Below are 24,076 nucleotides of genomic sequence, written 5' to 3'. Positions count from 1 at the left end.
TATCAGTACAGAGCGGTGTAACTGTGACCCATGTGTCCTGACAAGCAGTATAGAAGCTATAGAAAAGTATATCTAATATTACTATATATCAGTACAGAGCGGTGTAACTGTGACCTATGTGTCCGGACAAGCAGTATAGAAGCTATAGAAAAGTATATATAATATTACTGTATATCAGTACAGAGCTGTGTAACTGTGACACCTGTGTCCTGACAAGCAGTATAGAAGCCATAGAAAATAAGAAAAGTATATATATTATTGTATATATCAGTACAGACAAAGCGGTGTAACTGTGACCCATGTATCCTGACAACCAGTATAGAAGCTATAGAAAATAAGAAAAGTATATATATTATTGTATATATCAGTACAGACAGAGAGGTGTAACTGTGACCCATGTGTCTTGACAAGCATTATAGAAGCTAAAGAAAAGTATATATAATATTACTGTATATTAGTACAGAGCGGTGTAACTGTGACCCATGTGTCCTGACAAGCAGTATAGAAGCTATAGAAAAGTATATATAATATTACTATATATCAGTACAGAGCGGTGTAACTGTGACCTATGTGTCCGGACAAGCAGTATAGAAGCTATAGAAAAGTATATATAATATTACTGTATATCAGTACAGAGCGGTGTAACTGTGACACCTGTGTCCTGACAAGCAGTATAGAAGCCATAGAAAATAAGAAAAGTATATATATTATTGTATATATCAGTACAGACAGAGCGGTGTAACTGTGACCCATTTGTCCTGACAAGCAGTATAGAAGCTATAGAAAAGTATATATAATATTACTGTATATCAGTACAGAGCGGTGTAACTGTGACACATGTATCCTGACAAGCAGTATAGAGGCTATAGAAAAGTATATATATTATTGTATATATCAGTACAGAGCGGTGTAACTGTGACCATGTGTCCTGACAAGCAGTATAGAGGCTATAGAAAAGTATATATATATATTATTGTATATATCAGTACAGAGCTGTGTAACTGTGACCCATGTGTGTCCTGATAAGCAGTATACAAGCTATAGAAAAGTATATATTATATACTGGTGGTCCCCAGTCCCCACAATGCAGCACACTGATCAGATATTTGCAGCACACTGAGCACAGATATGGAGCGTTTTCATGCAGAGAACGTAGATATTTTCAGCACACTGAGCACAGATTATTTGCAGCACACTGAGCACAGATATTTTCAGCACACTGAGCACAGATTACTGAGCTTTTCAGGGAGAGAACGCTGCCACGTCCTCTCCGTTCAATCTCCAAAGCACGAGTGAAAATGGCGGCGACGCACGGCTCCTTATATAGAATACGAATCTCGCGAGAATCCGACAGCGGGATGATGACGTTCGGGCGCGTTCTGGTTAACCGAGCAAGGCAGGAAGATCCGAGGCTGCCTCGGAACTGTGTAAAATGGGTGAAGTTTGGGGGGGTTCGGATCCCGAGGAACTGAACCCGCTCATCTCTAATATTTTGTTAGTTTATTGTCCTGTTACTTACAAATATTGAATAAAAAACAACTTTTAATAATATATATAAGAGAAAAAGTGGAGATCGAGGGTGTGTGGAGCAATGGATCTAGGAGGGTCCCACACTGCACACGCTGCACCTATGTTTTAATACTTACCTTTCTGGAGCCTCACATCGGACGCTGCAGCCGAGGCAATAATCGTGCACAGTAGTGAAATTAATCTCTGGAACATGGCAGGTGCAATGTTTCCAGAGACTTGCACATGCGCAGTAGACTCCGATGCAATACCAAAGCCTACTGCACCATGGAGAGGAGGCGCCCCATCCGCAGTCTGCACATAGGACCCCTCCTCTGTTAAAATGCTCCTGCCAGCAAGTGACATTTTATTTTCTGCTAATAACCAAATAGGCAACACAATATGTGCCCTCGACTACAATGGCAAAAGTCCTGCCTGATAGTTCCTCGAGTTAGTAATGGAAAAATCGTGGGAACTTTACACTCCATGTCCTCTTACTTTTCCAGTGATAGAAGAATTAATGCTGGTTTGTTTAAAGAAATGCTGAAAACACGGCAGAATACTGGTGATGTGTGTGTTTAAGACCCAATCCACATAGCTGGCAGGTTGGCATATCTCTCTTCAAATCGGCCCTGGAGCATTCATGCTATTCAGCAGCTAGAGTTATGTTTAATTTCTGCTGTTTACTTTAGTGGCAGAGATTAACTCAAGTTTAGTCGCTATCCTTATATTTTCTTCTACAACTACATAGTAGTTACCATGGATTTACATTTCAAGCCACAGCTGGATGTTTATGTAAATAAAACTACAGTTACGGAGCTGAATCATTTAACTTTATTTCCAAAAGTCTTTATAAAGCAAAATAGAAACTAAGCATTTTTTTACTGCATTACTGTGCATTTTGTGTAGGCAATATACAGCAATTTGCCATTGGAAGATCCTTTGGTTGGATTAATGTTGTTCTGCAAGTATTGTACCTTAGTGTTACATTCAGGTTCCACTTAATTTTAATCTACAGTATTTGTTAATTACCTGAATATGCCAGCCTCTCAGTACTGGCGATTTAGAACTATACGAGTTGTTCTTCTCTATACTGTAAATACATTAATAACAAAACCTAAACTAGAGAAATTATTAAGGAGCGGAGATGTGACTATAGGGATCATAGAAATTCCAGATATGACCAATCATGTCTCCACCAATAAACATTGTACATTTTTAGAATTCTCAGAATATGTTTCATGATTTTAAAGACTAATTAACTGTTTAAATTATGTATGTAAGAAAGCAAATGTCACACAGTCTCATGCATAATACACACACACTGTCACAATCTCATGCATAATACACACACACACACACACTGTCAGACTCATGTATAACACACACACACACACACACACACACACACACACACACACACACACACACACACAGTCACACTCTCAAGCATAATACAACCACATTTTGAATCCTTAAAGAGGGACCTCTCAGTGCTCTATGAGCTGCTGGCATGCCCCCAGTCCCACTGTCACCCATGAATAGATTCTGTGCACATTCACAGGATTGACAATGACAGGAGACCTCCCAATATCCACCACCCACCCCCACCCCCACTGTGGGACACTGCGGTACACTGCGGTCTGCGAGTGGGACAGTCCCCAAAAAACAGAACTGTCTTGTGAAAAACGGGACAGTTGGGAGGTATGCTTTCATACATAATACACAGACACACAGAGTCACACTTTCATGCATAATGCACACACACTGTCACACTCTCATGTATAATTCATATAAACACTATCACACTCTCATGTATAATACACATGCACACACAAACACTGTCACACTCTCTTGTACAGTATGATACACATGCACACACATACAATGTCACACTCTCATGCATAATACACACAGTCACACGCTCATATATAATACACACACTCACATGCATAATACACACACTGTCATACTCTCATATAATATACACACACTGTCAACTCTCATGTATAATATACACACACTGTCACACTCATATTTACTTAAATTATTATACTCATACTGTCACATTCTCAGGCAATGCCAGGGACAACTGCTAGAATCTCACTGATGAATGTTGGGATACAACCATAAAAGCTATAGCTGATGTTCATAAATAAATGATGCAGTAAGCTGTCTGTAAGTAGAGCAATACTGTGTACCAATTCCAACAGCCCAATAGTGATACTAACAGAAAAAAGTTAGTACAAAACTTTAAAAACTCTGTACTTAGCCATCTCTTCCAAAGTGCTGTGTTATATAAGTTTTCCAACAGTTGCATGCATTAAATCTGGAGATTGTTTTTTTTTGAAGTGCCCATCTGTATATATTACAGGATTACGGATTCTCCCGTATGGCTCGGTTAACCCGAGCGCGCCCGAACGTCATCATCCTGCTGTCGGATTCTCGCGAGATTCGGATTCTATATAAGCAGCCGCGCGTCGCCGCCATTTTCACTCGTGCATTGGAAATGTTAGGGAGAGGACGTGGCTGGCGTCCTCTCCGTTTATTCAATGTTGAGTTGATGCAAATATTTGTGCTTGCTTATATCATTGTGGGGACTGGGGAGCAGCTTTATATTAATATAGGAGGAGTACAGTGCAGAGTTTTGCTGATCAGTGACCACCAGTTTTATCCGTTCTCTGCCTGAAAAAAACACTTCATATCTGTGCTCAGTGTGCTGCATATATCTGTGCTCACACTACTTAATTGTGGGGACTGGGGAGCAGCTGTAATATATAGCAGGAGTACAGTGCAGAATTTTGCTGACAGTGACCACCAGTATACGTTGTCTGCCTGAAAAACACTCCACATCTGTGCTCAGTGTGCTGCTTTATTGTGGGGACTGGGGAGTCGGGACCACCAGTATAATATTATATAGGAGGAGTACAGTGCAGAGTTTTGCTGACACAGTGACCACCAGTATATATAGCAGTACGGTACGGAAAGCCACTGCTGTACCTACCTCTGTGTCGTCATTAAGTATACTATCCATCTACATTCTAATTCTATACCTGTGGTGCATTTTAGTTTTGCAGTTTGCTGACGCAGTGACCACCAGTATATATAGCAGTACGTTACGGAAGCAAATGCTGTACCTACCTCTGTGTCGTCATTAAGTATACTATCCATCTACATTCTATACCTGTGGTGCATTTCAGTTGTGCAGTTTGCTGACACAGTGACCACCAGTACATATAGCAGTACGGTACGAAAGGCCACTGCTGTACCTACCTCTGTGTCGTCATTAAGTATACTATCCATCTAGATTCTATACCTGTGGTGCATTTTAGTTTTGCAGTTTGCTGACACAGTGACCACCAGTATATATAGCAGTACGGTACGGAAGGCCACTGCTGTACCTACCTCTGTGTCGTCATTAAGTATACTATCCATCTACATTCTATACCTGTGGTGCATTTTAGTTTTGCAGTTTGCTGACACAGTGACCACCAGTATATATAGCAATACGGTACGGAAGGCCACTGCTGTACCTACCTCTGTGTCGTCATTAAGTATACTATCCATCTACATTCTATACCTGTGGTGCATTTTTAGTTTTGCAGTTTGCTGACACAGTGACCACCAGTATATATAGCAGTACGGTACGGAAGGCCACCGCTGTACCTACCTCTGTGTCGTCAAGTATACTATCCATCTACATTCTATACCTGTGGTGCATTTCAGTTGTGCAGTTTGCTGACACAGTGGCCACCAGTATATATAGCAGTACGGTACAGAAGGCCACTGCTCTACCTACCTCTGTGTCGTCAAGTATGCTATCCATCTACATTCTACACCTGTGGTGCATTTTAGTTTTGCAGTTTGCTGACAGTGACCACCAGTATATATACAGCGACCTTGGTGCGCCTCTTTTTTTCTTTGCATCATGTGCTGTTTGGGGACAATTTTTTTGAAGTACCATCCTGCCTGACACTGCAGTGCCACTCCTAGATGGGCCAGGTGTTTGTGTCAGCCACTTGTGTCGCTTAGCTTAGTCACACAGCGACCTTGGTGCGCCTCTTGTTTTCTTTGCATCGTGTGCTGTTTGGGGACAATTTTTTTGAAGTGCCATCCTGCCTGACACTGCAGTGCCACTCCTAGATGGGCCAGGTGTTTGTGTCGGCCACTTGTGTCGCTTAGCTTAGTCACACTGCGACCTTGGTGCGCCTCTTTTTTTCTTTGCATCATGTGCTGTTTGGGGACAATTTTTTTTGAAGTGCCATCCTGCCTGACACTGCAGTGCCACTCCTAGATGGGCCAGGTGTTTGTGTCGGCCACTTGGGTCGCTTAGCTTAGTCACACAGCGACCTTGGTGCGCCTCTTTTTTTCTTTGCATCATGTGCTGTTTGGGGACAATTTTTTTGAAGTGCCATCCTGCCTGACACTGCAGTGCCACTCCTAGATGGGCCAGGTGTTTGTGTCGGCCACTTGGGTCACTTAGCTTAGTCACACAGCTACCTCATTGCGCCTCTTTTTTTCTTTGCATCATGTGCTGTTTGGGGATAATTTTTTTTATCTGCCATCATGTCTGACACTGCAGTGCCACTCCTAGATGGGCCAGGTATTTGTGTCGGCCACTTGGGTCGCTTAGCTTAGTCACACAGCTACCTCATTGCGCCTCTTTATTTCTTTGCATCATGTGCTGTTTGGGGACAATTTTTTTGAAGTGCCATCCTGCCTGACACTGCAGTGCCACTCCTAGATGGGCCAGGTGTTTGTGTCGGCCACTTGGGTCGCTTAGCTTAGTCACACAGCGACCTTGGTGCGCCTCTTTTTTTCTTTGCATCATGTGCTGTTTGGGGACAATTTTTTTGAAGTGCCATCCTGCCTGACACTGCAGTGCCACTCCTAGATGGGCCAGGTGTTTGTGTCGGCCACTTGTGTCGCTTAGCTTAGCCATCCAGCGACCTTGGTGCAAATTTTAGGACTAAAAATAATATTGTGAGGTGTGAGGTGTTCAGAATAGACTGAAAATGAGTGTAAATTATGGTTATTGAGGTTAATAATACTATGGGATCAAAATGACCCCCAAATTCTATGATTGAAGCTGTTTTTTAGGGTTTTTCGTAAAAAAAAACCGAATCCAAAACACACCCGAATCCGACAAAAAATTTTCAGGGAGGTTTTGCCAAAACGCGTCCAAATCCAAAACACGGCAGCGGAACCGAATCCAAAACCAAAACACAAAACCAGAAAAATGTCCGGTGCACATCACTAATAAGTAGTGTGCATTATTAGTATTTAACTCACTGGGCAGGATGTACTGCTGTTCAAGTTGGCTGGAGGTGCTGGTTGTTGGCTGAACTCGGATGTTTTTTTTAAAGTGATAATCACTGTCTGATCTTACAGGTCATCCTGCAGGCAGTGATATATATATATATATATATATATATATATATATATATATATGGAAAGTGGGGTAGACCTAACAATAGCGCTAAATGAAGAGCTCAACCTCAAGACGTACTCCCTGTTAGACGGAGTACATAAGTACAAATGCAGAGAAAGGGGTGGTGTCTAAGGGAGCTGAACCCAATGATATCTTCCAGAATTTGACCACAAATCACTTTGAAATAAAATTTTTTATATATTTATATAAAAGTATTCAACAATCACAGTGAATAACAAATTGCTGACATCATCAAAATGCAGACATCAGATATGGACACCATATATTGCGGATAATTGGTAAGTCCAATGTGGTTTTCTTAATTATTGCATATCCAATGTTCTTATATCCGAACCAGAAGCCTGACGCGTTTTGTCCAACTGGACTTCATCAGGGACTCAATATCTTAACAATAAATAGATCAATGATCTATTTATTGTTTAGATATTGAGCCCCTGATGAAGTCCAGTTGGACGAAATGCGTCGGGTTTCTGGTTCGGGTATAAGAACATCGAATATGCAATAATTAAGAAAACCACATTTGACTTACCAATTATCCGCAATATATGGTGTCCATATCTGATGTCTGCATTTTGATTATGTCAGCCATTTGTTATTCACTGTGATTGTTGAATACTTTTATAGAAATATATAAAAAAAAAATATTTTAAAGTGATTTGTGGTCAAATTCTGGAAGATATCATTGGGTTCAGCTCCCTTAGACACCACCCCTTTCTCTGCGCATATATATATATATATATATATATATATACAGTTGTGCTCATAAGTTTACATACCCTAGCACACAGGTTCTCAAACTCGGTCCTCAGGACCCCACACAGTGCATGTTTTGCAGGTAACCCAGCAGGTGCACAGGTGTATTAATTACTCACTGACACATTGTAAAAGGGCCACAGGTGGAGCTAATTATTTCACTTGTGATTCTATGAGAAGACCTGCAAAACATGCACTGTGTGGGGTCCTGAGGACCGAGTTTGAGAACCTATGCCCTAGCAGAATTTGTGATTTTCTGGCCATTTGTCAGAGAATATGAATGATAACACTCATGGTTAGTGGTTGGGTGAAGCTATTTATTGTCAAACAACTGTGTTTACTCTTTTTAAATCATAATGACAACAGAAACTACCCAAATGACCCTCATCAAAAGTTTACATACCCCAGTTCTTAATACCATGTATTGCCCCCTTTAACATCAATGACAGCTTGAAGTCTTTTGTGGTAGTTGTGGATGAGGCTCTTTATTTTACCAGATGGTAAAGCTGCCCATTCTTCTTGGCAAAAAGCCTCAAGTTCCTGTAAATTCTTGGGCTGTCTTGCATGAACTGCACATTTGAGATCTCCCCAGAGTGGCTCAATGATATTGAGGTCAGGAGACTGAGATAGCCACTCCAGAACCTTCACTTTATTCAGCTGTAGCCAATGACAGGTCGACTTGGCCTTGTGTTTTGGATCATTGTCATGTTGGAACATCCAAGTACGTCCCATGCGCAGCTTCCAGGCTGATAAGTGCAAATTTTCCTAAAGTATTTTCTGATAACATGCTGCATTCATCTTGCCATCAATTTTGACCAAGTTTCCAGTGCCTTTGTAGCTCACACATTAGAGATGTGCACTTGAAATTTTTCGGGTTTTGTGTTTTGGTTTTGGGTTCGGTTCCGCGGCCGTGTTTTGGGTTCGACCGCGTTTTGGCAAAACCTCACCGAATTTTTTTGTCGGATTCGGGTGTGTTTTGGATTCGGGTGTTTTTTTTAAAAAACACTAAAAAACAGCTTAAATCATAGAATTTGGGGGTCATTTTGATCCTAAAGTATTATTAACCTCAAAAACCATAATTTCCACTCATTTTCAGTCTATTCTGAATACCTCACACCTCACAATATTATTTTTAGTCCTAAAATTTGCACCTAGGTCGCTGGATGACTAAGCTAAGCGACCCTAGTGGCCGACACAAACACCGTGCCCATCTAGGAGTGGCACTGCAGTGTCACGCAGGATGGCCCTTCCAAAAAACCCTCCCCAAACAGCACATGATGCAAAGAAAAAAAGAGGCGCAATGAGGTAGCTGTGTGAGTAAGATAAGCAACCCTAGTGGCCGACACAAACACCGTGCCCATCTAGGAGTGGCACTGCAGTGTCACGCAGGATGGCCCTTCCAAAAAACCCTCCCCAAACAGCACATGACGCAAAGAAAAAAAGAGGCGCAATGAGGTAGCTGTGTGAGTAAGATAAGCGACCCTAGTGGCCGACACAAACACCGGGCTCATCTAGGAGTGGCACTGCAGTGTCACGCAGGATGGCCCTTCCAAAAAACCCTCCCCAAACAGCACATGACGCAAAGAAAAAAAGAGGCGCAATGAGGTAGCTGTGTGAGTAAGATAAGCGACCCTAGTGGCCGACACAAACACCGGGCCCATCTAGGAGTGGCACTGCAGTGTCACGCAGGATGGCCCTTCCAAAAAACATTCCACTGACAGCGCATGACGCAAAGAAAAATTAAAGAAAAAAGAGGTGCAAGATGGAATTGTCCTTGGGCCCTCCCACCCACCCTTATGTTGTATAAACAGGACATGCACACTTTAACCAACCCATCATTTCAGGGACAGGGTCTGCCACACGACTGTGACTGAAATGACGGGTTGGTTTGGACCCCCACCAAAAAAGAAGCAATTAATCTCTCCTTGCACAAACTGGCTCTACAGAGGCAAGATGTCCACCTCATCATCATCATCCGATATATCACCGTGTACATCCTCCTCCTCACAGATTATCAATTCGTCCCCACTGGAATCCACCATCTCAGCTCCCTGTGTACTTTGTGGAGGCAATTGCTGCTGGTCAATGTCTCCACGGAGGAATTGATTATAATTCATTTTAATGAACATCATCTTCTCCACATTTTCTGGATGTAACCTCGTACGCCGATTGCTGACAAGGTGAGCGGCGGCACTAAACACTCTTTCGGAGTACACACTTGTGGGAGGGCAACTTAGGTAGAATAAAGCCAGTTTGTGCAAGGGCCTCCAAATTGCCTCTTTTTCCTGCCAGTATAAGTACGGACTGTGTGACGTGCCTACTTGGATGCGGTCACTCATATAATCCTCCACCATTCTTTCAATGGTGAGAGAATCATATGCAGTGACAGTAGACGACATGTCCGTAATCGTTGTCAGGTCCTTCAGTCCGGACCAGATGTCAGCATCAGCAGTCGCTCCAGACTGCCCTGCATCACCGCCAGCGGGTGGGCTCGGAATTCTGAGCCTTTTCCTCGCACCCCCAGTTGCGGGAGAATGTGAAGGAGGAGATGTTGACAGGTCGCGTTCCGCTTGACTTGACAATTTTGTCACCAGCAGGTCTTTCAACCCCAGCAGACTTGTGTCTGCCGGAAAGAGAGATCCAAGGTAGGCTTTAAATCTAGGATCGAGCACGGTGGCCAAAATGTAGTGCTCTGATTTCAACAGATTGACCACCCGTGAATCCTTGTTAAGCGAATTAAGGGCTCCATCCACAAGTCCCACATGCCTAGCGGAATCGCTCCGTGTTAGCTCCTCCTTCAATGTCTCCAGCTTCTTCTGCAAAAGCCTGATGAGGGGAATGACCTGACTCAGGCTGGCAGTGTCTGAACTGACTTCACGTGTGGCAAGTTCAAAGGGCATCAGAACCTTGCACAACGTTGAAATCATTCTCCACTGCGCTTGAGACAGGTGCATTCCACCTCCTATATCGTGCTCAATTGTATAGGCTTGAATGGCCTTTTGCTGCTCCTCCAACCTCTGAAGCATATAGAGGGTTGAATTCCACCTCGTTACCACTTCTTGCTTCAGATGATGGCAGGGCAGGTTCAGTAGTTTTTGGTGGTGCTCCAGTCTTCTGTACGTGGTGCCTGTACGCCGAAAGTGTCCCGCAATTCTTCTGGCCACCGACAGCATCTCTTGCACGCCCCTGTCGTTTTTAAAAAAATTCTGCACCACCAAATTCAAGGTATGTGCAAAACATGGGACGTGCTGGAATTTGCCCATATTTAATGCACACACAATATTGCTGGCGTTGTCCGATGCCACAAATACACAGGAGAGTCCAATTGGGGTAAGCCATTCCGCGATGATCTTCCTCAGTTGCCGTAAGAGGTTTTCAGCTGTGTGCGTATTCTGGAAACCGGTGATACAAAGCGTAGCCTGCCTAGGAAAGAGTTGGCGTTTGCGAGATGCTGCTACTGGTGCCGCCACTGCTGTTCTTGCGGCGGGAGTCCATACATCTACCCAGTGGCCTGTCACAGTCATATAGTCCTGAACCTGCCCTGCTCCACTTGTCCACATGTCCGTGGTTAAGTGGACATTGGGTACAGCTGCATTTTTTAGGACACTGGTGAGTCTTTTTCTGAGGTCTGTGTACATTTTCGGTATCGCCTGCCTAGAGAAGTGGAACCTAGATGGTATTTGGTAACGGGGGCACACTACCTAAAGAAATTGTGTAGTTCCCTGTGAACTAACGGCGGATACCGGACGCACGTCTAACACCAACATAGTTGTCAAGGCCTCAGTTATCCGCTTTGCAGCAGGATGACTGCTGTGATATTTCATCTTCCTCGCAAAGGACTGTTGGACAGTCAATTGCTTACTGGAAGTAGTACAAGTGGTCTTCCGACTTCCCCTCTGGGATGACCATCGACTCCCAGCAGCAACAACAGCAGCGCCAGCAGCAGTAGGCGTTACACGCAAGGATGCATCGGAGGAATCCCAGGCAGGAGAGGAATCGTCAGAATTGCCAGTGACATGGCTTGCAGGACTATTGGCATTCCTGGGGAAGGAGGAAATTGACACTGAGGGAGTTGGTGGTGTGGTTTGCGTGAGCTTGGTTACAAGAGGAAGGGATTTACTGGTCAGTGGACTGCTTCCGCTGTCACCCAAAGTTTTTGAACTTGTCACTGACTTATTATGAATGCGCTGCAGGTGACGTATAAGGGAGAATGTTCCGAGGTGGTTAACGTCCTTACCCCAACTTATTACAGCTTGACAAAGGCAACACACGGCTTGACAAATGTTGTCCGCTTTTCTGTTGAAATACCTCCACACTGAAGAGCTGATTTTTTTGGTATTTTCACCAGGCATGTCAACGGCCATATTCCTCCCACGGACAACAGGTGTCTCCCCGGGTGCCTGACTTGAACAAACCACCTCACCATCAGAATCCTCCTGGTCAATTTCCTCCCCAGCGCCAGCAACACCCATATCCTCCTCATCCTGGTGTACTTCAACACTGACATCTTCAATCTGACTATCAGGAACTGGACTGCGGGTGCTCCTTCCAGCACTTGCAGGGGGCGTGCAAATGGTGGAAGGCGCATGCTCTTCACATCCAGTGTTGGGAAGGTCAGGCATCGCAACCGACACAATTGGACTCTCCTTGTGGATTTGGGATTTCGAAGAACGCACAGTTCTTTGCGGTGCTTTTGCCAGCTTGAGTCTTTTCAGTTTTCTAGCGAGAGGCTGAGTGCTTCCATCCTCATGTGAAGCTGAACCACTAGCCATGAACATAGGCCAGGGCCTCAGCCGTTCCTTGCCACTCCGTGTGGTAAATGGCATATTGGCAAGTTTACGCTTCTCCTCCGACAATTTTATTTTAGGTTTTGGAGTCCTTTTTTTACTGATATTTGGTGTTTTGGATTTGACATGCTCTGTACTATGACATTGGGCATCGGCCTTGGCAGACGACGTTGCTGGCATTTCATCGTCTCGGCCATGACTAGTGGCAGCAGCTTCAGCACGAGGTGGAAGTGGATCTTGATCTTTCCCTAATTTTGGAACCTCAACATTTTTGTTCTCCATATTTTAATAGGCACAACTAAAAGGCACCTCAGGTAAACAATGGAGATGGATGGATACTAGTATACTTATGGATGGACTGCCGAGTGCCGACACAGAGGTAGCTACAGCCGTGGACTACCGTACTGTGTCTGCTGCTAATATAGACTGGATGATAATGAGATGAAATCAATATATATATATGTATGTATATATAATATCACTAGTACTGCAGCCGGACAGGTAGATAATATATTTATTAGGTAATGATGACTGATGACGGACCTGCTGGACACTGTCAGCTCAGCAGCACCGCAGACTGCTACAGTAAGCTACTATACTATAGTAGTATGTACAAAGAAGAAAGAAAAAAAAAAACCACGGGTAGGTGGTATACAATTATGGATGGACTGCCGAGTGCCGACACAGAGGTAGCTACAGCCGTGGACTAACGTACTGTGTCTGCTGCTAATATAGACTGGATGATTGATAATGAGATGAAATCAATATATATATGTATGTATATATAATATCACTAGTACTGCAGCCGGACAGGTAGATAATATATTTATTAGGTAATGATGACTGATGACGGACCTGCTGGACACTGTCAGCTCAGCAGCACCGCAGACTGCTACAGTAAGCTACTATACTATAGTAGTATGTACAAAGAAGAAAGAAAAAAAAACCACGGGTAGGTGGTATACAATTATGGATGGACTGCCGAGTGCCGACACAGAGGTAGCTACAGCCGTGGACTACCGTACTGTGTCTGCTGCTAATATAGACTGGATGATAATGAGATGAAATCAATATATATATATGTATGTATATATAATATCACTAGTACTGCAGCCGGACAGGTAGATAATATATTTATTAGGTAATGATGACTGATGACGGACCTGCTGGACACTGTCAGCTCAGCAGCACCGCAGACTGCTACAGTAAGCTACTATACTCTATAGTAGTATGTACAAAGAAGAAAGAAAAAAAAAACCACGGGTAGGTGGTATACAATTATGGATGGACTGCCGAGTGCCGACACAGAGGTAGCTACAGCCGTGGACTAACGTACTGTGTCTGCTGCTAATATAGACTGGATGATTGATAATGAGATGAAATCAATATATATATGTATGTATATATAATATCACTAGTACTGCAGCCGGACAGGTAGATAATATATTTATTAGGTAATGATGACTGATGACGGACCTGCTGGACACTGTCAGCTCAGCAGCACCGCAGACTGCTACAGTAAGCTACTATACTATAGTAGTATGTACAAAGAAGAAAGAAAAAAAAACCACGGGTAGGTGGTATACAATTATGGATGGACTGCCGAGTGCCGACACAGAGGTAGCTACAGCCGTGGACTACCGTACTGTGTCTGCTGCTAATATAGACTGGATGATAATGAGATGAAATCAATATATATATATGTATGTATATATAATATCACTAGTACTGCAGCCGGACAGGTAGATAATATATTTATTAGGTAATGATGACTGATGACGGACCTGCTGGACACTGTCAGCTCAGCAGCACCGCAGACTGCTACAGTAAGCTACTATACTATAGTAGTATGTACAAAGAAGAAAGAAAAAAAAAACCACGGGTAGGTGGTATACAATTATGGATGGACTGCCGAGTGCCGACACAGAGGTAGCTACAGCCGTGGACTAACGTACTGTGTCTGCTGCTAATATAGACTGGATGATTGATAATGAGATGAAATCAATATATATATGTATGTATATATAATATCACTAGTACTGCAGCCGGACAGGTAGATAATATATTTATTAGGTAATGATGACTGATGACGGACCTGCTGGACACTGTCAGCTCAGCAGCACCGCAGACTGCTACAGTAAGCTACTATACTATAGTAGTATGTACAAAGAAGAAAGAAAGAAAGAAAAAAAACCACGGGTAGGTGGTATACAATTATGGATGGACTGCCGAGTGCCGACACAGAGGTAGCTACAGCCGTGGACTACCGTACTGTGTCTGCTGCTAATATAGACTGGATGATAATGAGATGAAATCAATATATATATATGTATGTATATATAATATCACTAGTACTGCAGCCGGACAGGTAGATAATATATTTATTAGGTAATGATGACTGATGACGGACCTGCTGGACACTGTCAGCTCAGCAGCACCGCAGACTGCTACAGTAAGCTACTATACTATAGTAGTATGTACAAAGAAGAAAAAAAAAAACCACGGGTAGGTGGTATATAATTATGGATGGACTGCCGAGTGCCGACACAGAGGTAGCTACAGCCGTGGACTAATGTACTGTGTCTGCTGCTAATATAGACTGGATGATTGATAATGAGATGAAATCAATATATATATGTATGTATATATAATATCACTAGTACTGCAGCCGGACAGGTAGATAATATATTTATTAGGTAATGATGACTGATGACGGACCTGCTGGACACTGTCAGCTCAGCAGCACCGCAGACTGCTACAGTAAGCTACTATACTATAGTAGTATGTACAAAGAAGAAAGAAAAAAAAAACCACGGGTAGGTGGTATACAATTATGGATGGACTGCCGAGTGCCGACACAGAGGTAGCTACAGCCGTGGACTACCGTACTGTGTCTGCTGCTAATATAGACTGGATGATAATGAGATGAAATCAATATATATATATGTATGTATATATAATATCACTAGTACTGCAGCCGGACAGGTAGATAATATATTTATTAGGTAATGATGACTGATGACGGACCTGCTGGACACTGTCAGCTCAGCAGCACCGCAGACTGCTACAGTAAGCTACTATACTATAGTAGTATGTACAAAGAAGAAAGAAAAAAAAAACACGGGTAGGTGGTATACAATTATGGATGGACTGCCGAGTGCCGACACAGAGGTAGCTACAGCCGTGGACTAACGTACTGTGTCTGCTGCTAATATAGACTGGATGATTGATAATGAGATGAAATCAATATATATATGTATGTATATATAATATCACTAGTACTGCAGCCGGACAGGTAGATAATATATTTATTAGGTAATGATGACTGATGACGGACCTGCTGGACACTGTCAGCTCAGCAGCACCGCAGACTGCTACAGTAAGCTACTATACTATAGTAGTATGTACAAAGAAGAAAAAAAAAAAACCACGGGTAGGTGGTATACAATTATGGATGGACTGCCGAGTGCCGACACAGAGGTAGCTACAGCCGTGGACTAACGTACTGTGTCTGCTGCTAATATAGAGTCTAGACTGGATGATAAATTATTGATAATGAGATGAAATCAATATAATATCACTAGTACTGCAGCCGGACAGGTACTATATATATTTATTATGTAATTATTATTATTATTATCCTTTATTTATATGGCGCCACAAGGGTTCCGCAGCGCCCGATTACAGAGTACAAATGCACATAAAAAATAGGAAAACAGTGACTTACAGTTGAATACAATATAGGACAAGTACAGGGCAACTAAGCATAACTACACCAGTAAACATAGAGATAAGTTCCAGGTGGTCAAAAAACTGTGGGATCTGGGCAGTTGAGGATTATTAAAGTAAGAAAAGTATAAGCACATGAGGGAAGAGGGCCCTACTCGTGAGAGCTTACATTCTAAGGGGAGGGGTAGACAGACAGGGATGACACAGATGGGGTACATAGAGAGCGTGGAACAGAGGGTTATGTTGAGATTTGGCTAGGTTTGGTAAAGAAATGGGTCTTAAGAGCCCGTTTGAAGTTTTGTAGAGAGGTGGAGAGTCTGAGGGGAAGAGGTAAAGAATTCCAGAGAAATGGAGCAGCACGTGAAAAATCTTGGAGATAGGAGTGGGAGGAAGTAATCAGAAGACAGGAGAGACGGCGTGCATTAGCAGAGCGAAGAGGACGGGTGGGAGAGTAAAGGGAGATAAGGTCAGAGATGTAGATGGGAGAGGAGTGGGTGAGTGCTTTGTAAGTGAGTGTGAGAAGTTTGAATTGGATTCTGAAAGGGAAGGGAAGCCAGTGGAGGGCCTGTAGGAGGGGGGAGGTAGACGTAGTGCGTTTGGTGAGGAAGATGAGCCGGGCAGCAGCATTGAGGATAGATTGGAGTGGAGAGAGGTGATTGTCAGGGAGACCAGTTAAGAGGAGATTACAGTAGTCCAGTCTGGAAATAATCAGTGAGTGAATAATGATCTTAGTGGCATCCTGTGTGAGAAAAGGTCTGATTCTAGAAATGTTTTTGAGATGAAAATGACAGGTTTGTGAGAGGTGCTGAATGTGTGGTTTGAAGGAGAGGGAGGAGTCAAGGATTACGCCAAGACAGCGTACTTGGGGGCTAGGGAAGATAGTTGTGCCATCAATGGATAATGAGATTGTGGGAGGTGAGGCTGTGCGGGAGGGTGGGAAGATGATCAGCTCAGTCTGAGACATGTTGAGTTTAAGAAAGCGCTGAGACATCCAGGAAGAGATAGCAGAAAGACAGTTTGAGGTACGAGTGAGGAGAGCCGTGGAGAGATCAGGGGAGGAGAGGTAGATTTGAGTGTCATCAGCATAGAGGTGATATTGGAAGTTAAAAGAACTAATGAGTTCACCTAAAGAGGACGTATAGAGAGAGAAAAGGAGAGGACCAAGAACAGAGCCTTGGGGAACACCAACAGTTAGTGGAAGTGGGGGGGAGGTAGCATCATGAGAGGAGACAGAGAAGGAACGATCGGAGAGGTAGGAGGACAGCCAGGAGAGGGCAGTATCACGCAGACCAAGAGAGTGAAGGATTTGCAGAAGGAGAGGATGGTCCACAGTGTCAAAAGCAGCAGAGAGGTCAAGAAGAATAAGCAGAGAGTAGTGGCCCTTAGATTTGGCTGCATGGAGGTCATTGCAGACTTTTGTGAGGGCAGTTTCAGTGGAGTGGAGAGAACGGAAACCAGACTGGAATGGGTCAAGCAGTGAGTGAGAGGAAAGAAAGGCAGTGAGGCGGTTATAGACAATACGCTCAAGAAGTTTGGAGGCAAAGGGGAGGAGAGAGATGGGTCGATAGTTGGAGAGAGTGTTAGGATCAAGGGTAGGTTTTTTAAGAATAGGGGAGACAAGAGCATGCTTGAAGGCAGAGGGGACAGTGCCTGATGAAAGGGAGAGATTGAGAAGGTGGGCAAGATGGGAACAGGCAGAAGGGGAGAGGTAACGGAGGAGGTGGGAGGGGATAGGGTCGAGCGGGGAGGTTGTGGGGGGGGAGGAACGGATGAGGGCCATGACTTCCTCGCCAGATACATGGGAGAAAGATGTTAGAGTTGGTAAGAGGGAAGGCGAGGGGTGGCAAGGGATGGGTGGTGGCTGGTTGCTGGTCTGGTGGGAAGTGATATCCTGACGTATGGAGTCAATCTTGGATGTGAAATAAGTGGCAAAGTCAAGAGCAGACAATGAGGAAGGGAGAGGAGGTGGTGGTGGGCAGAGGAGGGAGTTAACAGTGGCAAAGAGGCGCCAGGGGTTGGAAGACTGTGTAGAAATGAGGATTTTGAAGTATGATTGTTTAGCAAGGGAAAGGGCAGTACTGAAGGATGAGAGCATGAATTTGAAATGGAGGAAGTCTGCTTTAGAGCGTGATTTCCTCCACTGTCGCTCGGCAGTACGTGAGCATTTTTGTAGGTATCTGGTGCATTTGGTGTGCCAGGGTTGAGGTTTTGATCTGCGAGGGTGAATAGTGGTTGGCGGAGCAACAGAGTCAAGGGCAGAAGTAAGAGATGCATTGTATAGGGATGTGGCTTGTTCAAGGCATGTGAGAGAGAGAAGAGGAGAGAGAAGGGAGTCAAACAGGGAGGACAGGGATGAGGTGTCAATAGCCTCAATGTTACGCTTCGTGATGGTAGCCTTAGGAGGGAGAGATGGGGAAGCAGAGATAGATAAGTTGAAAGAGAGCAAATGGTGGTCAGAGAGGGGAAAAGGGGAATTGGAGAAATCAGAAATATCACAGCGGTGAGTGAAAACCAGATCCAGTGAGCTCCCGTTCACATGGGAGGGTGAGGTGGTCCACTGGGAGAGACCAAGTGAAGAGGTGAGGTTAAGGAGTTTAGAGGCAGGTGATTTTGTGGGGTTATCGATAGGGATGTTGAAATCACCTAGAATAATGGAGGGAATGTCAGAAGAGAGGAAGTGAGGTAGCCAGGAAGCAAAGTTGTCAAGGAATTTGGAGGAAGTGCCAGGTGGACGGTAAATTACAGCAACTCGAAGATTAGTAGGTTGGTAGAGGCGTAATGCATGGACCTCAAATGTAGAGAATGTAAGAGAAGGTTCTGGAGGTATAAGTTGGTATGTGTAGCTTGAGGGTAAAAGGATCCCAACACCACCCCCATGGCGACCCCCGGGTCGGGGTGTGTGTGAGAATGTGAGGCCCCCAGCAGAGAGAGCAGCAGGAGAAGTGGTGTCATGAGGAGTAATCCAGGTTTCTGTAATGGCCAGGAGGTGCAGGGAGTTGGAAATGAAAAGGTCATGAGTGGGGGTCAGTTTGTTGCAAATAGATCTGGCATTCCAGAGTGCACAAGATAGAGGGTATGAGTTTGTGGGAGAGATGTGAATGAGATTATCAGGATTGCTGTAGCGTTGAGGTAGGAGTAATTTGGAAGGAGAAGATAAAGAGGGTGTGATGATGGTGCTGGGGCCTTGGCTAGGAAGGGAGACTGCATGCGTGAAACAGGGAGGGAGTGCAGTTTGATACTGGTGGAGGAGAGGTGAGGAGACAGGCAGAGGAGGGAAAGAGTAGGGTTGAGCGGTGGGGTATAAGTGGTGTGAAGGGGCAGAAGTGAATTGCAATGGGGAAACAGAAGAGGGGTAGGGAGGCAGACAGAGGAGAGGAGGGAGGATGAGATGTAGGAGACTGTGAGAGAGGGATAGAGGTGGTAACAGGGGACAGAATAAAGGAATAGAAGGACAATGAGTAAGGGGGGTTGCCAGCCTGGCCATAGTGTGTATGGTGTGTAAACTGGTAGTATAATGAGAATAGGGGGAGGAGTGGTGGCTGTATGAGAGAGCAGTGAAGTTTGCAGAAAGAAATACGATTTGCAAGTAATTAAAATGATGTTAATATCTACAGATTACCAGTAAATCAAATATTTGTTGGTGTTAGATGGAAAATTACACAGTGTTGGCAAACCACAAGTCAGTGTTACTTCATCAAATATGCTTCTCAATTAAACATTTGTTTTCCAGGTATTTGCAGGGTCAGAGTAAAAGTTGTATTGCAGGTTTTTTGCAGAAAGTGAATGTTTAGTGTCCGGGTAAGTGAGGTTTGGAGAATAATCGGTGTGTACATACATTTGTAGCTGCAGTCCAAGGTTTGGTGGATTGTGATGATTTATTTGCTTTTGTTTGGAGTTTCCATGCAGTTTTCGTCCAGTTGAAGTCCAGTATACGTGCCAGACGAATCCCTTAGAGATTTTCTCCCTTTGAGATCTTTCTCCACACAATGATTCAGCTACGCTAAATCAGCTAAACTACACACCAATATAAAGCCCAAACATGTGTATGTAAGCACATTGATTGATTGGACCCTCCCCTAGCCCATCACCCATTTGGGGCAATAAAACTTAAACAAACAAGTAATGTGTAGGGATGAAACCATTACACATTCCCCAAATAACTACAAATAAAACTTGAATAAATGTAATGACTGATGACGGACCTGCTGGACACTGTCAGGTCAGCACAGCACCGCAGACTGCTACAGTAAGCTACTATAGTAGTATGTATAAAGAAGAATGAAAAAAAAAAAACCACGGGTAGGTGGTATACAATATTATATATATATATATATATATATATATATATTATATACAATTAAAAACGTATGTACTCTCTTGCATTATGATACCATTACAGTCACCACTGGATTACAACTTGTCTGCATCTGTCTAGATTCAGTTTTGTGGAGACACTTGGTCCTGAACAGGCCTATTTGCACTAATTCACTTTATTTTTTGCACAGCACTGAAGCACTTTTTACAAGTATATTGGTATAATGACGTCACAGTCTGTGACCTCAGACACTGGTGGTTTTAATAGGGTTGCCCTATCGTTAGGAGATGTCTTAAGTTTTTCTGAAAGTGAAACTGAAGCAATTTGGTTCACAGAACGTTTTGAGGATGCTGAGGGGGTTAAAACCAAGGAAGAAGTATATGCTGCATTGCTAAAAATGAGAAAAAGAGAGACTGATTTTTTAATGCATGGAATCACTTTATCTGAATATCAGAGGGAGAAAAAGATACCCCGTGGGTTTCGCGTGCGGAACATTCCCACAATTGGGCGGTATAATAATGAATTCTGTCGCCGTTGGGTGGCAGTTTTAAATAAGTGTTCTTTTGATTTGATGACGTTGGTGATTGAGGAGTCGGCACGAGAATTGGCAGAGATTAGACGTAAGATTCATGATTACGAGTCGCTGTACTCGCAGTTGCTACTGGATGATACTAAGAACGTACCTATGGAAAAACTCGCGCAGGAATTGGCAATATATAAACGTGATTTAATTGCCTTTAAGAAACAGAAAATTGAGAAAGTGAATAAAGATTATTCTGAACAGCGAGTTTATGGGTGGTTAACTGGTGTCCCTGGTAATAACCCGAGAATACGTCCGCAGAGGCGTTGGAGGGGTAGGGGACAGAAAAGTAATGCATCGTCCAGTGAAGCATACTCCTCATCAGGTGATGATTTGACCTCAGCACGAGGGGCAATTGCTAATAAACCCCCTTTAGTGACACGTTCCCGCGTGGGACGCGGGCGAGGAAAAGACCCACAAGGAGGGGCGGACAATGCCGCCGGAACAGCCAAAAGGGGTCGGAGCAAGAAATGAATTTGGTATTTAATTTGTCATCTAGGATTTTGACTGATATAGAAATTAAAGTATTGAATAAAGGTTTGGGGTTTGTGCCGACAGTCCATTCAATGATCTGCATTGGAAAATTGATCAGTCACATTTGCATCGTCAGCTAAAATTGAAAGAGTTTTTTGGTGATAAAAGTGATTTTAAGGGTGATGCTCAGACAGTGAAGACTTTCAAGAGGAAGTCGACATTTGATCCATCCTCAAGGAATACATCAATTATGGCTTTTATGAGGGCACTGGACTGCCAAGTTGTTGAGCAATCTAGGAAACAGGGACTATGTAGATCTAATCTATCACCATCTGAATATAAGGCTTTAAAAAATTTGGGAAGTTACAAGGATGTGGTGTTTCGGGCCGCAGATAAAGGCGGTGGTATAGTGGTGCAGAATGTCACCGATTACTGCAATGAAATTGAAAGGCAGTTGTCGGACACTAGTACCTACCGTAAACTAGCTCATGATCCAACTAATGAATATAAATTGGCACTGGACACTTTATTGGATGAAGCTGTGAATAAGGCGATCATTGATGTTGATACTTCCCTTTTTTTGAAAGTAGACTGTCCGAGGGTACCGCTGCTGTATAGTCTACCTAAAATTCATAAGAATTTGGAGAGGCCGCCTGGCCGTCCCATAATTTCTGCAAGGGAGTCATTGTGTAGCAAGATTTCTGAGTACTTAGATTATTACATCCAGCCAAGTGTACAAGCTCAACGGACTTACCTTAAGGACACTACTTCACTGTTGATAAAACTTAAAGAACTGGGAAGTATACCTGTGAATACATGGATGTGTACTCTGGACATTATCAGCTTGTATACAAATATTCCTCATGACGATGGTATACGAGCGGTTAAGGAGTTGCTAAATGAGTGTACAAGCTATGATGGTCCTGATTTGGATTTTCTGATCTCTCTTCTGCATTTTGTATTGCACAATAATTATTTCTATCATAATGGTGGATATTATTTACAACTCAAAGGCTGTGCGATGGGTTCTCATGTCGCACCAGCCTATGCGAATGCATATATGTTTGGAATTGAGAAGGAATGCTTTTTCAATAGAGATGTTAGAGATAAAATTCTGTTTTATTACAGGTATATCGATGACATCATATTGTTTTGGAGAGGTGATTATGCTAGCTTTGTGGAATTGGTAGATTCAATTAATGAGCGTAATTGTCCTATTAAGTACACATACACTTGTAGTCTGGAGAGCATTTCCTATTTGGATGTGAATATCACACTGCAGGATGGTATACTTACCACTTCCATTTATTCTAAACCCACAGATAGAAATACGTTACTATCTTTTAAGAGCCATCACCCAGCTGCGATGAAAAAGAGTTTACCTTTTTCGCAGCTGTTACGAGTTAAAAGGATTACAAGTGATGATCAGGTGGTAACTAGAGATCTTGAGAGAATGTCGGACAAATTTGTGGAACGTGGGTATCCTGATAATGTACTCTCTGAGGCTAGGAGAAAGGTGGATTTAATGCCTAGAGAAGTTTTGTTGAATCAAACAGATAGGAAACAGACATCTGACAAATTGCATTGGGTGAGGAGATTTAATACCTCACATGGCTCTGTGGAGAGAGCAGTGAGGACCCTGTGGCCTATAATGCAGAGTGACAAAGATTCTAAAGTTTTTAGACCTTTGCAGGTGATGTCTTGTCTGAAGAGGGGAAAGAATATTCGAGACTGGGTAGTGCACCCAGATATTACGGAACAGATGCATTATGACCCTCGAGTGCAAATTAAAAGTGGGGGCTGTTATAAATGTTCTGGGTGTACGACATGCAGTTATATGGTTGCCAGCAAATATTTTTACCATCCACATAGTGGTAAGAGATACTTAATTAGGACAGTAGTTACGTGTACTACAAGCTTTGTAGTCTATATGATCAAGTGCCCATGTGGCCTATGTTATATAGGCAAAACTATACGTACTTTTAGAGAACGGATGACCCTTCATAGGTCGTCGATTAGAGCCGCTTTGATGGGGAAGCCTTCAGAGCAACCTGTGGCGAGACATTTTGTTGAGAATAATCACCCTCTATCCAGCCTGAGGTATCTTATTATTGACCATGTGCCGGAGAGCCCAAGAGGGGGGGATCGGCACAAAAGGTTGTTACAGATTGAGACCAAATGGATACAGGTTTTGGATACTGTTAAACCTAGGGGTCTCAATGACCATCTCTCTTATAATATGTATTGGTAACTTATGGGGATGTAGGTTTTTGATCTATCTATAAATTATCGTACTTGGTAGAGATACCTTCATAACCATTGATATGGGATTTGTGGCTGCATTAATTTTACCTAGAATTATACTTGCATTTTTTGATGCTTCTTTATTATTATTATTGTTTATGCACTAGCACTTTGTTGGATGTGGTTTTTATGTATTTGTTTATTGATTGTATTTGTGGGTATGTGGCGGTATTGTA

This window comes from Pseudophryne corroboree, chromosome 1 (genome assembly GCF_028390025.1).
Source record: "Pseudophryne corroboree isolate aPseCor3 chromosome 1, aPseCor3.hap2, whole genome shotgun sequence".
Classification (NCBI taxonomy): domain Eukaryota; kingdom Metazoa; phylum Chordata; class Amphibia; order Anura; family Myobatrachidae; genus Pseudophryne; species Pseudophryne corroboree.
Note: the sequence above shows the minus strand (reverse complement) of the source record.